This window comes from Ursus americanus, chromosome 11 (assembly GCF_024610735.1).
Source record: "Ursus americanus isolate L20-20 chromosome 11, mUrsAme1.1.p, whole genome shotgun sequence".
NCBI lineage: Eukaryota > Metazoa > Chordata > Mammalia > Carnivora > Ursidae > Ursus > Ursus americanus.
Genome location: NC_142137.1, coordinates 73,429,954 through 73,446,532, shown reverse-complemented (window position 1 = coordinate 73,446,532; position 16,579 = coordinate 73,429,954).

Below are 16,579 nucleotides of genomic sequence, written 5' to 3'. Positions count from 1 at the left end.
AATTCTCCTCTGCCCGCTCGTGTGCTCATGGGAGCAAGGGCCTCTCCGCACCTCTGAAGCCCCGAGGGCCCCAGGGACCTTGGTGCACATGCAGACATGAGAGCAGGAAAGGCCGCGATGACTTCGAGTTTGCAGGCCGCCTCAGTGGACCTTGCCTGTACACCCCACGAGAAAGTATGGAGAGGCCGGCAAGGTCACTTCTCTCCAACAGCTGCTTCTGACATGAGCGGGAGACCTGCAGAGGGACCCAGAGGAGCTCTCGGGAGGCAAGGACGTGCAGATGCAGAAGTCGCACGAGGAAGGAGGGCCCAGTGCCCGTGGGAGCCGGGAGACTCACCATCCCGTGGAAAGGAATGAAGGGCCCACACCGGTCTCTGATCTTGTCCCTGGCTCCCCCAGAGCAACCGTAGTGCCAACCGTCTGCCTTCCTTGCCGAGTGCTTACAGGGATGAAGGCGAGGAACGGGTGAGCCGAGAAGCAGCGAGGACGGGGAGGAAGGGTTTACAGCCGTGAAAAGGGGCGAAGCGTTCACTCCCGGGATCGGGTTCCTGAGCTCATCCCGCATCCGCCCGTGTGTGAGACAGTACGTCCAGAGCATGATTCCTTTGGGTCTCTTGTTTTAAAGGTTCTTGGTTGCTTTAAAATTGCCAGTGTCCATCATTAGCAAAAAGGACACTTCCAGCAACAGGGTATTCAGCACTGGTTGCGAGAAGCCTGCGGGTTCTCTGCATGCGTCTCCCCGCACTCGGAGGCGGGCGCCGTCCTGGCTGCAGGGACTGCGAGGCCTGAGCCAGCTCCAGCTCTTCCTGCTTTTACCCGGGACTCGGCAAGGCTGGTCTCCTAGGGATGCTTGCGGTGTGTGATCACAAGTGGTGGTGTTTGCTCTGCACTCAGGGCAGTGTGCACTGTGACGTGCGTCAGCTCCGGTCCCTTCCCTGCTCGGTCGTGAATGCGGGCGACAGAACGGAGCCAGCCCTCCCGGGAGTCCTGCTCCGCCACTCAAGTGCAAAGACGGGATCAGGTGAGGCAACACTGGATCTACCTTAAGAAGCCCAGTAAGGCATATTGATGATGTTCCCTTACCGCCTATAACGTTCTCTCTAGAAGTAGTGCACAGGGTGCGAAGTCTTTCTCATGTCTGATAATAAAATGAAGAGAGGTGGTGAGGACGCAGAGGCGCCGTGTCGCGCTTCCAAGGGGAGGCTGGCACGAGCCGGCGAGGCTGACGTGCGTGTGGTTTCAGCAACACGGCGTCTCCTTCCTTGTGATAGCTCCGTGGGGTGGAGGTGACCATCGCCCAGCACTTCCTGCACGACGCGGACTGTCGGCCGCAGACAGCGGGTGTCCTGGCACGGGCTGCACTTGGCCGTTGTGGCCCCATGAGGAAACCAGAGAATCAACCGCCTTTTGTTTCCTAATCCCCCCTCAGCCCAGCTCAGCGCTGCACCGTGTCCCAGGCACCCGGCAGGGGTGAGGTCCTGCCCGCCCATCTCAGGCTGCGCTCAGTCACTCCCGGTCCTTTTACAGTCGCAGGCTGGCTCTGCAGAGGCTTTCCGGATCCTTCTGTAGGGAGTGTTTACAGACCAGAGAGGTAGGAAGTGCGAGTCCTTACATCTGAGGCCCCCACACGTCCACATGGGGTCACATTACTTAGAAGTCGCTTGATGGCCTCAAAGATGAGACCCTTTCCAGGTCCGGAGGAGAAGCCGGCCTCGAGACCGCGTGATCTAAAGCAAAGCCCCGGTGACGGGGGCTGGAGCCGTCGGGCAGCGGGGGGAGAGCAGACGGCAGGGGTCTGCGCGGAAGGTGGCCGTCCTCGTCCCCCCTCGGCAGCTGCCGAGAACTGACCACCGCCAGGCCTGCTCGCCGGACTCCCGGGGTTTGGGTTGGTTTTGGTGGATTCACAGAAGCCACAGGAACATGGCATGAAGACGAGCTACTGACAGCTGCACGACAGAAGCTTTGTCACGAGAGCTCTAATCGGCCTCCCCCGCAGGCAGAGCAAGCCGTTCTCAGTAGCCGGCAGGCCCCGGCCCTAACGGCTTTCCGTCCGTCTGCGGCAGACGGGGCCATACTGCGGCCCGACGGGCCCCTCCGCCTGAGCGAGCAGTTCTGGGACGGCTGCATCTTCTGTTTCCCAGCCAGCCCTCCCCGGAAGGGGGTAGCTCCCCCCAACCAGGGCTGCAGACGTCACGCGCGGGGAGGGCGGGACACACCTGCTCCATTCTCTCCTCTTCCACCTGATTGTACAAGCAAGGGACTGCTTCAAAAGCTGTTTCACGTGTAAGAGATTACTGGGGGGGTGGGTTCTGGCTTTTTCTTTTTTGAACATAAATATAGACTCATGAATTTTCCCAGATTTAATGTGGTTTTATCAACTTGGGTTATTCTGCTTTTTGTGTTTTTGTGTTTGTTTTGTTTTTCATAGCTCGTTCTTCCCTCCTCCCAGCCCTAGCTGGAGAAAAAAAAATTATTATATTTTTAAAATTTTTCTTTAAGTGAGCTTTCTGTCCAGTGTGGAGCTTGAACTCAGGACCCTGGATTAAGAGTCACATGTTCCACCAACTGAGCCAGCCAGGCGCCACTTAGAGAAAATATTTTTAACCACATTGGCTGGTGGCATGAAAAACTGTGGAAGTAAAACATACATTTGCCAATACGGGAATAATTAATTCATTCAATAAGCATTATTGGATAAAGACTTCATCCTGTTTAAGTCAAAATATAAACAGATACACAGAGAGGAAGACAGGACTAGAAAGGTGTTCACTGAAATATTAACATTGGTTTGGGTGGTGTGTTGAAGATGACTTTTACAATTGGAATGAACTTACTTTTAAAGGAAAACAATCTGGGGTGCGGGTGGCTCAGTTGGTTGGGCGTCTGACTCTAGGTTTCAGCTCAGGTTGTGATCTTGGGGTTGTGGGATTGAGCCCCACGTCGGGCTCTGCACTCAGCAAGCAGTCTGTTTGAGATGCTCTCTCTCCTTCTCCCTTTGCCCTTCCTACTCGTGCTTTCTCTCTCTCAAATAATTTAATTAATTAAATAGTTTTTTAAATGAAGGAAAACAATCTTGTCATGCATTCTGCATTGTTTTAGATATCGGGAGATTATTAGTAAAAGGAAAATGTCTGAAAGAGCTACCCACCTCCAGCAGATGGGAAGTTCAATATTATTGGAGAGTAAAAGCTACATCCCAGTAAAGTTGCAATTAATTTAACATGATAAATTTGTGGCTAATTACAAATGTAATCACAGTTTACAGAAGAGGAAAAGGGTGGAGCGGAGTCTGGAGAGCCAGAGGTTCATGCAGAAAATGGGGTTTTCTCTTGGGATCCTGGATCTGGTGACCCAATGTGAACGTACAGATGTTAAAAGGCTAAGTGGTAGGATTTGTGAAAGACTTAATTTGGGTGAAGTCTGAAGTAAGTGTAAATTTTATCATTTTTTATTGAGGTGTAATTGACATATGAGTTTCAGGTGTACGACAGACCGATCTGACGTTCGTATGTGCGCAAAGTGATCACGGCGAGTCTGTTAACATCCCCCACAACACAGCTACAGAACGTTTCTGCTTGTGATGAAGATGTTAAGATCTACTCTCTTGGGATGACTGGGGGGCTCAGTCGGTGAACCGTGTGCCTTCCACTCAGGCCATGATCTCAGGGTCGGGGGATCAAGCCCCGTGTCAGGCTTCCTGCTCAGTGGGGAGTCTGCTTCTCCCTCTCCCTCTGCCTCTTCCCTTGCGTGTGCTCTCTCTCTCTCAAATAAATAAAATCTTTAAAGAAAAAGTTCTACTCTCTTAGCAGCTTTCAAGTACTCCATACGGTGTCATTAACCACAGTCACCTTGCCATCCATCACGTCCCCGTGGCTTGCTTGTTTTATAACTGGAAGCTCGCACTTTTTGATTCCCTTCACCCGTTATTCTTTTTGGCTTGAATGTTATTCCTTTGGCCACTAGTAACCCCTTTAAAGGGGTCTTCAGATGTGACCCTACCCCTCTCTGACAGCAGGAATGTGTCTGGCACACGATGCCTCCTGTCCCCAACATGGAGACACCTCCTTCCCGGGGCGCTCCGTCGCCACACGTGGGGATGGCGTGTGCACCGACCCTACGGGCTCCTGCCGGCTCTCGCTGCGGGCTGGACAATCATTTCTTGGCCATGTCGGTGCCCAGCACTAAACAGAGGTTTCTAAAACCTCTGTCCATACTGTCCATGACTCTGTCCATGAGTCCGTACTGATATTTCTACTGTTGTATGCAGTACAGTATTTCTTTGATTTTCATGATCGAGTCTTTGGTCCTGACAGCACCATTTCTAACTCGGACACTTCATTACCCAACTAGATAAAAATGGTTTCACAATCGCACCATTATTACCATCAACAATGAAACTGCTTAATAAAAGCTCCAAGTTTTCCTTAGGCTTTGTCTGTGGAGCGCACGACCTAAGTTCCAGGTCATAGTTGTGAATTCACTTAAGATCATCTCTCATGGGCGCACACTCAGTGCAGAGTTCACTACAACTGTTCATTGTTTTCGGGGAAAGGTGTTTGCATCTGGCAGCTGATCAGTCAGTTTTCTCAGTGCAGGAAATCCAGTCGGGGGTGGGTGAGCCCCCGTTTCGAGGTGACAGGCCCATCTGAACGATCCGATCTCTGTGAGTGCTTCAGGCCAAAACTGATGAGTTCTGGCTATACAAGTCAGTTCTGCTTTTACTGTTTCATTTCTGGTACCGTCACCCACCTACACAGTGTGGCTTTTTCATCTTGTCCTGATGTGCAAGTTTTATCTTGAGCCCTTGCTAACCTCCCACCGAGTTCCCGTGCCATGCATTTCCACACCCAGGCTTACGCCACATGAATTCAAACAATTCTCTCAGTGAACATGCTCCTGACTGTGAGTCCATGTGTAACTTTCCTCTGGGAGAGTCTAAGGAGATGTGTCTCTAGGATATCTTTGATCCCCCAGGGAAGCAAAGGGGACTTGGGTAAAAGCAAGCTCTAGGGTTTTGTCTGAAATTTTTCCTTTACTCAGAAGTCAAAATGCTTTATTTGTATCTTTTCTAGCAGAATTAAATACCCTTCGGGGATACTGACCACAGTTATGCACTTGGCACCTTTCAGCGACTCGAGTTGTTTACATAAAAATGCAAACGAAGAAACCCCAGACCAAACGTGCTTAGTTTGTCTCAGCAAAGCACTGAGGCCAGACTGAGCTGTAAGTCAGGGAAGGGTGCAGGGGGCGGCGGGAGGGCTTCCCTGCAATATCTCTGCGTCTGGCCAAGAAAGATAAACAGGAGCACAGGGCAGGACAAGTTACCGCAGGCTTCAGAGCACGCCCTGGGCATGCCCAGGCCCCTTCCTGGCCTCGTGTCTCCTGCATTTTGCATGTAACACAGAAAGTGGAGCTCTTTACACATAGTCATGGAGAGCTCAGCAGATCCAGTCCTTCAAGTTTTACCACATTTAAATTCAACTCCACTCCACTTCCTTCTAAAAGGCTTTTATTTTAAAAGATCTTTTTTTTTTTTTAAGTAATCTCTACACCCAACATGGGGCTCGAACTCACGACCCTGAGATCAAAAGTCACACGCTCCCCCAAGGCGGCCAGGCGCCCCTAAAAGTCTTTCTCATTAAGAATTACAACTTCATAATTTGTTGTTGTAGTGTTCAGAAGTGGCTGCACGAAGCACAGAGCAAAGTCTTTAAAAACACTTGGGGTGGGGAAGGCATGTCAGCAGTTACTTCTTCTAGGCGGGTGCTCCGGAAACCCTCTGGATCAATGAGCTAATGTCTCTGTTGAATAGACGAGCTTAACCTGAACAATTTGTAAAATAGTCTGACCAATTCTGGACACATGAGGGAGAACTCTGCAAATTTTATTTAAAACTTAAAAGTCTTCCTTTTCTTCTAGAAAGGAGAGTCAGACAAGACCTCGAAGGAAGTGTCCGGTTTTCCGTGTCGGTGTCAGCTGTCTCAAGTTAGATGTGACATCGTGGGTCGATCTGGGTCACTCGGCCCGACAGGCAGTTCCGAAAACTGCGGGGACTGCAGGCTCCCGGGGCATCGCGGGGAGGAACGTGTGTCATAAACCCAGCCCAGAGGAGTTAAGCAGCCTTTATGGATTTTAGGAAGTTCCCAAACTCCACTTGTTTTTCTTTTTTAATTTAAATCCAAGTGAGTGAGCATATAGTGTAGTGGGTTTCCGGAGTCTCACGTGAGCTCCCTGTGATCAGCTCTGGCTCCCAGCGCACCTCCCCCGGGCTGGCGTCAGGCTGCCCTGTGCAAGCCAGCAGCGTCCCAGGGGGCAGGCTCTTGCAAAACAGGCTCCCCCGCTGAGAAGCACCTGGGCTCTGGCAGCAGGAGTCCGTCCAGGCGGCAAGCTGGTGGCACAGGCGTGGTGGCGGCTTGCCCCTCCGCCCTGGCCCTTGCTGCGGGGTGAGTGTTGCTCCCGTCCTGCAGCCACCACACAGCCGTAGTAAATTCCTCTTCTGCTTACACTGGTCAGAGTCCATTCTGTTGGCAATTAAGGACTCTAACCGACCTCACACAGGAACACGACTCCTAAGTCCTCATGTCCACAGTTCCTGATGAGAAATCAGTAGAGGCCATGTGCATCTGGAAACATCTTTTACAATTATTAGAATGCAACGTCTTCCTAGGGAAGGCCAGAAGATCAGGCCCGGGGACTCTCACCAGGGCCTCTGGTGCTGCACGCACTCAAAAGTTAACACGTCCTGGAGTTGGAGGTATAAGACAGAACACCTTCTTAAAATTTGCGGTGACTGAACAGCTCATGTTGGCTACGTAAGTGTATCTCTACATTCGACTGCAGTCAAAGTCTGAGTGAGATTCGAGCAGAAACCGCTGGAACATAGATGGGATGGGAGGAAGGGGAGAAGGAGAGAAGGAGGGAGGGAGAGTAGTGATTCAAGCATAAAGAATTCACAGAAGGCCAAGCAGGGACAAGGGCAAACCACGTGTAGGAGCACTGCAGCAAAACCCAAGAATATCAAATGCAGAAAGAAAATTCTAGAAGATTCCAGAGAAAAAGAATAAATCACCTATAAATAGGATGACCAAACAACCTATAAATTAATAAACCATGTGGCTTAGTTCAGCTACGACCTTGCTGGTTTATACCTACTGTCCAAGCTTAATTATTAGTAGTGTCCCCTTCATTCTCAAGTGTCTGGGTTGAACAACAAACTATTTCTTCACCTGCCTACCAAAGAATAAAAGACAGATCAAAGACTTCTCAATAGCAGAATGGTATGCGAGGATAATGGTGTAATATTTTTAACGTATCGAAAGAAAAGAACTCTGAAACTTAAAATTGTATTCAAATTGTCATTCAGATGTGAGAGTGTAATATAAATGTTCTCACTCATATAAAGCCCCAAAAGTTTGCCGTGCATTGGAAATGCTCTTGAAGGGAGAATTGGGGTAAGAAAAGAAACAAATCCTGGAGACTGTTGCAAGAGACATGGAATTCAGGGAGATCAAATACCTATGGAAAAGTCCATTATAGTATCAAAACAGGAAACAGACGGTACGCACAACAGCGGCTCTGTGGACCCAGGACAAAGGAGCGGGGAGGGGGGCAGCTTCTGTCTAATCTCGGAGCCCAACACCCCATGAGGGCTGGCCTCCTGCCAGCAGCACCGTGCGGGAGCTTGCCAGCTGTCCTCCGTCAGCCGAGCCGTCTGGTGAGACCGCAGCCCTGCCCTCCGGCCTGACTGCACCTGATGACACCTGTGGGGGGGGGGGGACCCTGAGCCGATGACCCAGCCAGGCTGCTCACAGACTCTGGCCCCACAGAGGCCTTGAGCTGATCAATGTTTGCCGTTTGAAGCACTGCACTGGGAGGCCGTTTGTGACCCCACAGTGCACAGCTTAGAACTCCAACAATTAAAATATCATGTACGAGCAGGCATTGGGTTACTGATTGCAGCATTGTTTTTTATTGAAAAATTATAGAAAGAACCTAAATAGTCCGTGAGAGAACTATGGAACGCAATGTAGCCTTACGCTGCTGTAATAGAGAGAGACCTTTAAGAGCTGAGATGGCCGGATTTCGGGATATAGTAAGAGGAAAGAGCATACACACCACCCTCACGCAGGAAAGAAGAGCTGACACAAGTCCATGTATCTGATCTTCTGTGCGAAAGCATCAGCGGAAGCACAAACCAGGAATTAATGAGTTACCTGCCTGCAGGGGGTGGGTGGGGATAGGGGCTGGAGGAGGGGGGAGAATGGAGGAAAAGCGTCTGCCTGTGTTTGGGAACAGTTCTCTTAGAACAGTTCTGCCAAAAATGAATTCTTAGAATGAGCCGGGCTGTGGGGGATCCCAAATGGGTCCCAGAGGCAGGAAATGGTCCTACTGGTGTTCTGAATAAAGACGGAGCTGTAGAGGGGGTGGGGGAGAGAGGAACTAACCTGTATGCCCTTGGAGAACAGTGTGGCGACCGCACATTGTAACGCCCCCGAGGAAGAGACCCACACACAAATGTTATACTCTCTTCAGGAATTGTGTTTTCCACAACAGTGCGGGCAAGAAGTTCTGAAACTGTTACGTTTCATCCAGGACCGAGCAAATACCTAAACACACTGTGGATGACCAGAGCCAGATCTCTAGCTGTCAGAAAAAGACGACATAAAGAAGGCAACGTGGGCGTGTAAGACTGAACTCATGCCGTGTGTGTGTATAAAATTCCCCCAGCTCTACCTGCTCAGACAGCCCGGAGGCGATGGTGTGCAGGAGCCACGTGCACACCTAGGCGAGGCAGAGACCCGTCTGTACATGTGACTATCCCATAAAAGGAACGGGGGCTCCCGGGGAGTGGTGGACTCCAGGGTGGGGGCAGGAAACATGCCACGAGCCGCGCACGTTCATGGCCAGAACTGAAGGAAGTGCCCAAGAAACGATGCGGGCACACTGAGAGAGCGCAGGAGGCAGCTCGCGGAGCTCCCCATCAGGGACAAACTGACCGCCCTTACGAACCCCGCAGAGTAAAATGAATACCCAGCGGTGCACAGCGCTACGACTGAATCATTAAATGAATGAAGGAGTAAACGCACACACACACGCATGCACACACACATGCACACGTACACGTGCACCCACACGCGCTCACGGGAAGATGGGGCAGCCCCGCCTTATGACAGAATGCCACAAGATAAATACCGAATGCGTGATGACAATTCCACGGGAATGCAGGGTGCAGGCCAGAACCGTCGTTGGGGCTGAACTCAGTGAGTAGAGGCAGAAGGAGAAATGACAGTTGTGGTGTCAACTATCTTCTCCCAGGTCCACATTAACAACACAGGGGAAACAGCAGCTCTACAGTGAAGGAATCTGGCGGCCGGCACCCTGCCCAAGGGATCGAAGTTGGCAGTATCCGTAATAAGACAGAGACACACGGTGCCCTTCCTGATAGACGCACTAAGAATTCCCACAGCCTAGGGGCGCCTGGGGGGCTCAGTCGGTGAAGCTTCTGCCTTCGGCTCAGGTCATGATCCCAGGGTCCTGGGATTGAGCCTCACGGTGCCCCTGCTCAGTGGGGAGTCTGCTTCTCCCTCTCTGTCTGCCCCCACCCCGCTCCTGCACGCTCTCATAAATAAATAAAAATCCAAAAAAAAAAAAAAAAGAATTATAACAACCTCAATCTAATCATAAGGAAATATCAGATTAACCCCAAAGCAAGGGACATTTACAAAATAACTGACCACGAATCTTCAAAGTGTTATGGCTGTACTAAATAGAGACCGTAGAGGCGCGGCAGGTTGGAGACCCGGCAGCCAGACGGGGGGCGGATACGGATCCTGCCCCAGAAAGCGGCGTGCTGGCGGGACAGATGCAGAGGCAGAGCAAGGGCTGTCCGTGGGTGAACACGATTGCATCAGCCCCGACTCCCCGGTTTCCGTCCCAGGGGTCTGCTTATGTAAGGTGTTAGGAAATTAGGGGAAGGGTAGAAGCAAATGCTACGTATGTTTGCAACAGCTTTGTGAGTCTACAATTATTTTGTAAGGACACATCTTGCAGGACGAAGAGGAGCTGCTCAGACATGATGACGCTATACTGACTAGTGTCTGTGAAGCACTTAGGACGCTCCAAGCGCTTCCCACGCCAGGTAGGGCCCTTCCGCATGAAGAGCCCGGATGCCGAGAGGTGAACAAGCACATCAGACCCATCACGCAGCCCCGGGTCAGAGTTTGTATCCAGCTCTTCGAGACCAGAACCCGCCACCTAACCCCTCAGCACCGCCGTGGGTCTCGTTCCCAGTCCTCCTGGACCGTTCACCTAAAAGCACAAATTCGGACATGGTCACTGCCACAGCCACGCTGGCCAAGACGCTTGTCTAATTCCGGGGAAGAGTGCCAGCCCTGGGCGTCCGGCCGGCGCTCCCAACCAGAGCTCGGAGCACACACAGCCAGGCAGGCACAGAATGGTTGTCCTGTGGGAGCAGGACAGCCAGCACCGAGAAGTCCTTCCAGAAAGCCCTGGACACAGAGCTCATCTCCAGGGGTGGCCCTCCAGCCTTCGCTCTTTTCCTGTTACAGAGACACTTGTGGGCTGCACCACAGTATGAAAGCAGATGGAGACTCCTGAGTTTGGGAGAGTGGAGAAGGGAGAGAGGGAGGGGGAGAGGGAGGGATGAGGGGGAGGGATGAGGGAGAGAGGCAGAAAGCATTCACCTGCACCCCATGACTGCCTGTAAATGTCACCAACAGTTAACACCCAAAGGAATGACAAGCACCAGAGAACTCGTGTGAAAGTAGTTTGACAAATAGAAATGTGAAGACATGCAGATCTAATGCTCCCTGCACACACACACACACACACACACACACACACACACACACCCCGCCAGCACTGAGCATGTAACCAGCAGCGTCCTAGAGCAGAAGTGCAGCTCTTTCTGCCCCTGGGTCCTGCCTCGTGCCACTTAAACTCACTAAGTTCTACCGTAAAATGTCTCAAGAATTCTTTCCTGACCCTGGAGCTGGATGATCTCACACCAGAAGGGACGGAGGGGGGAAGATAAATAAAATCTCTGATACCATTCGCCCACGTGCAGAGCTAACTTTCTCTCCCCCTCGGTCAGCTGAGGTCTCTTAGGGACATGGTCACTGGGCTGTGCGGGAAGGGACTTCCTACGACTTCTGAGCAGTTAGGTATCACGTGAACAGGACCCTGAAACCGGCAAACACTTGCCTCCAGGATGCCAGCCGCACCCAGGAGGGGTAGACTTGCCCTTTCCCGGGGTCTGAGACTATTTTGTGGCAAAATTCCGCCACCTTGTGGCCTCACAAGATTTAAAAGCTGAGGTCAGGGGCGCCTGGGTGGCACAGCGGTTAAGCGCCTGCCTTCAGCTCAGGGCGTGATCCTGGCGTTATGGGATCGAGCCCCACATCAGGCTCCTCTGCTGTGAGCCTGCTTCTTCCTCTCCCACTCCCCCTGCTTGTGTTGCCTCTCTCGCTGGCTATCTCTGTTAAATAAATAAATAAAATCTTAAAAAAAAATAAAATAAAAGCTGAGGTCATGAGTGATCTATTGGGATTCATGTTCAGCTAGTACTTCTTGTAAGAAATACAAACACACCTTTCCAAATACATACACCCACCTTATTGGACTATCCCTTTTATCTGCTAAGGCTGACGTGCAAACCCAGGACAGAGAGCTCACAAACACGGCAGATGTGGCGTCTGGGCTACGTGAGGCGGGGCGACGACAGACAGACGTGCTTGGACTGTACAACCTGCACGTTTTTTCATAACCAGCCCCTCTGTAAGTGACCCCGACGCAAAAACAAAAGTCTACCCCCTAACTGACCTCTGCATCCAAGCTCTGCGTCCAAGCTCTGCACAGTGGCCGTATCGTGGCCGGTGAGGTTTATCTGAGGCGATGGTTGCTAACTGATTTCTGCCCTGTAACAGAGCTGCGGGAAAGGCCGCTGGTGAGCACAGGAGGCTCTACCCATCGGGGAGAATGCCTGACATCACCTCCCACCCAGCCCAGCGAGATGAGTTCTGGTCATCAAGAGTTTGTTAATTTGGGTGTCATTTGTCGTGCCTTTAACCAGCTAAAAGACAGCCAAAAACCAAACCAAAACAAAACAAAACAGAAGGGCCACCTGGGTGGCTCAGTTGGTTGAGCGTCTGCCTTCTGCTCAGGTCATGATCTCAGGGTCCTGGGATCGAGTCCCACGGAGCCCCTGCTCAGCGGGGAGTCTGCTTCTCCCTGTCTCTCTGCCCCGCCCCTCGCTTGTGCTCTCCCCCCACATCAAACAAATAAATATAATCTTAAAAAACAAAAAGAGAAGAGGAAAGACAGTATAATTTCTAAATGAACTTTTTTTAAAGATTTTATTTATTTATTTGAGAGAGACAGAGAGAGCACAAGCACGAGCAGGGAAGAGAGGGAGAAGGAGAAGCAGACTCCCCACGGAGCAGGGAGCCTGATGCGGGACTCGATCCCAGGACTCTGAGATCGTGATCTGAGCTGAAGCAGATGCCCAACCAACGGAGCCACCCAGGTGCCCCCTCTAAGTGAACTTTTACATATGTGGGGCTGTTTTATTTTTTTAGAGAGAGCTAGAGAGAGGGGGCAGAGGGAGAGGAAGAGAAAGAATCTTAAGCAGGCTCCACACCCAGCACGGAGCCTGACACGGGGCTCGATCTCATGACCCTGAGATCATGACCTGAGCCCAAACCAAGAGACAGACACTCAACTGACTGAGCCATTCAGGCGTCCGTAAGTGAACTTTTAGTTCATTCATTCGTGTAAAAAATACTGATGGAGAATCTACTATGTTACATGACCCTGCTGCACTTTGAGAATACATGAAGAGAGACAGAACAAAACAACCCGGAATAATAAAGATCTGGTTCCTGAATCCGAGAAGCTTGTCCTGCGGGGAGATCCTCATTCTGGTCACTGTGCCAAGGCAGGGGTACCCCGCGTGGCTTTCCTACCAAGGGAAAGTCACAAGTCCAGACTCTGATCCTAGGAAAACCATGTAAGGGCTGAAAGACCTTGAGCCCGGCCAAACTACCCTACAGCATTTGGAAAAGCGAGCCCTACGTCATGCTGCCCACCAACCTCGGGTGACGCTGGAGCGCCCGCGGAGTCCGGGGAGCCCGTGAGGTGAGCTGCAGTTGCAAAACTCGAGGGCTCATCGCCGCGCTGGTTAGAAAACTGCAGAGCACGACTGTGATTACACGGGCTCCTGCAATACTGGTCACACGTCATGCCAGCAGTGTTAGCAGAGATAAGAAACCCCCATCAGCACCCAGAACACGCAATCTTCCACTGAACTTTTTAGGAACTTGTATCAGCATCAATTACATAGGCCGCACTTGACCAGGATCTGTAAACGGCGTATGGAAAGTCCCTGTCAGGAGTTGTGTAAAACACACTCACGGTGCCGGTGATGGGAGAACGAGGCAGACTTGATAACTGCGAGAGATTTCAAATACGAATTGTTCTGGAGTGAAGACGGCACACAACACGCTCGGCAAATGTAGCAGACCCCAGTCCATGCATCCTGCGTGTACTCTTTGCAGTAACACAAAACCATTCTTTCCTTTTTTTTTCCGTGATGATCTAAACAGATGGTTTACCACAAAATTGCAGTTCATTTTCTTATCCAGAGACTAGAATTTCCAGAAGATGCAAGCAACAAAAAAGTGCACGTAACAATGTTTTTTTCCCTAAGGAGCAACGCGAAGTTAAAACACAAACAGAACGGCGCCTGCTACATATCGCGAGCGCCCTCAGCGAACGGTGGGTTTCGGCATCGTTTGTTTGGATAAACCGTGGCTGGTACCCAGCTTGCTCGCTCATTTGTTGCGATCTTGTGCAAATGGTTCTAAGACCCCCACTCGCATAATCTCATTTAATCCTGACAATATCCCTATCATGTCAGTTCCATTATGATTCCCAGTTTACAGAGAAGAAAACAGAGAAAAACATGAAATGACTTGGTCACACTACATGACAATCAGGAGTCCAATACAGCCAGCCCTCAACGCTGAGATAAGCTGTTGTCACGCTGTCCCTAAAGTCACTTCCTGTTCATCGGCCAAGTCAGCATGCAGAAAGTGCGGGTTGCTAAGCCTTTCCGGCTGCACAGCTGCCCCCCCCCCCGCCCCAGCCAGAGCTGCGGCTGCTGCCGACCTCGCCTTAGCTCCCGACACAGGCCTTGCGGTGGGCTGCACACGGTGCTCACCTGTCCTCGGTCACTAGGCTGACCCTTCTCGCATGTGTCCTTGGATAAGCCTCCTGGTGCTGGGTGCGTCCCTCTTTGGGACCCGAGGCAGCCCCCAGCCCACGACGGGCGGATGCAGAAAGGAGGGCCCTCTGCAGGCTTGAAGCCTTTGAGGTGACCACTGTATTTCCGCGTCCATCTGCCCACCCTGCCCCTGGCACTTCCCCCAAGTGTTGGTCCTGCGTCCTGCGTGCGGATACCTGCTCATCTGCTTCCTGCGGAGCCCAGCTGGGGCAGCTGGAAGGACCCGACCCGTTCGTAAGAGAGACCCACGCAGGTGTGAAGGCCGAAGGGCCACCGCCTGCCTCCCACTCGTCACTCGGGCGCTGGCACGGGACTTGGGCTCGCGCAGAGGAGCCAGGCTGTGGAGAGGCCAGGATACCTTCTTTGCTGAGAGGGATGTGGCCTGGGCTCTGCAGAGAGAGCTGAGATGGAGAAAGCAGCGGGGAATCAATACAGATTTTGAAAGTAAAAGCTCTGAAATTTGGCAGCAAATTATTTTCGTACAAGAACTCACTTCCTGAATAAGACAGCCTTGGAAACTCCCTCTCTTGGACTCTCGCAGTGGACCCCGGTGCCTGGACACTCTGCTGCGCGTAGTCCCCACTGAGGGTCCCGTGAGCAGAAGGTTCTCACATGTAAGGCCGGCCGGGGGCCCAAGACTCTGCATTTCCCACGAGCCTCCAGGCACTGCTGGGCTGCTCTGAGGATGAGGTGGTATCTTTTTCTTCTCTGAATAAAGTATCAAGTACACGGCAAACATGTTAATCCACTAACCCCTTAAGGGCAAGGCGATGTTACTTCATCAGGTTGTAACGTAGTCGTGCTGCCACACACTTTTCTTCCATAGGTTGCGTCCTGGTCATTAGCAGAGCTATCGGGGAAACATGCTCTATTCATTCATGCAATATTAAAGTCACATTTCCCTCAACTAATTGGATATTAGCAAATGGATCAGGAGAAATAAATGATCAAAACGCCAAGTTTACTTATGCTTTTAAGCAGTCAACATCCAAAACTTGTGTACGGCCGGCTCATTAATTCCAAGCATCAGTCATGGAAGGACTTGTTTTCATGGACTAGCAGAGGAGTTTCACGAAGGCCTCGAAAGGACATGAGCACATGACCGGAGCTCCACTTACAGCACAGCTGTGACCGCAGCAGGGAAACTACGGCCGACAACACCAGCTGCTGTTGGAAAGATCCAGCAAAGAGCAGAGGTCTGTGCTTAGGGCACCAGGTTTCCCCTGCTGCCTTTCTGGAGACAGGATCTGGGAAGGCAGTTTCTCTCAGGGGGGATCGAGGTGTAAAAACTTCTCTCTTGGTAAGAAACAATGCCTAATAGCCATTAAAAAGTCACCTTCGTGTCTTTTTTTTTTTTTTAATAATAACATATATGGGCAAAATCTAGGAGCGAGATATTCTCTACAAAGCGCAGATCCCTGGGGAAGATATTTCCCTCACTCACCATTTGGTGACCTACCTGACTCTGCAAATGAGACCTGAGTGTCAAGGCGAATCGGGCTTCGCTGGACATACTTAATGTACATGCAACAAAGATTCTGGATCTTTTCTTCGGCAATGGGGTGATGTTCCATGAGCACCCACGGCAGGCGAAATGCCTGGTTTAGTCGGGCCATTCGAATACTCATTAGTCCTCCGAAGGGAGAGCTATGGAAGAGCGCGTGCAGGCGCACAGGAGCCCGCCCTCGTTGCTTGTGTAGACAAAGGACCGCACTGGACCTCACTGCGCCACTTCCCCGCCCTCTGCTCCCTGCTCCACTCCTTGGTGCAGACGTCTCTTCTGCCCACGTGCTTCCTGGGGTTTTCCTGCACGACTGGGGCTCCACCGAGATGCCCCCCAAATCTCCATCTCCAGTCCATCTGTGCGCCACGCTCTGCGTCCACCCTAGGAGCCCCCTCCTCTGCCACCCTCTGCACGCCATCAAGGCCCACGATCCCACTGTTAGCCTGGTGACTGTTCGCTCTGCCCACCTGCACGCCGTCCTTGTTGAAGGCACGGTGCCCCTCCCTCCTCCGGCCCACCATACAGACCCTAAGAGATGGTGCACAGCCACGCTTCTGAGACCCACTTTCCAAGCATGAGTGAGTGAGCTTTCTGGAAACCGCAAATCTGATGTGTCGCATTCGCTTTCAATATGACAAATTCAATGGCTTCCCATCTCTCCAAGGTGACAATCCCAGATCCTTAATGTGCTTGCTATGGACTGAAGGTTTGTCCCTCCAAACTTTGTATGTTGAAGCCCTAAGCCCCAAGGCAGTAGTATTTGGAGGAGCCCC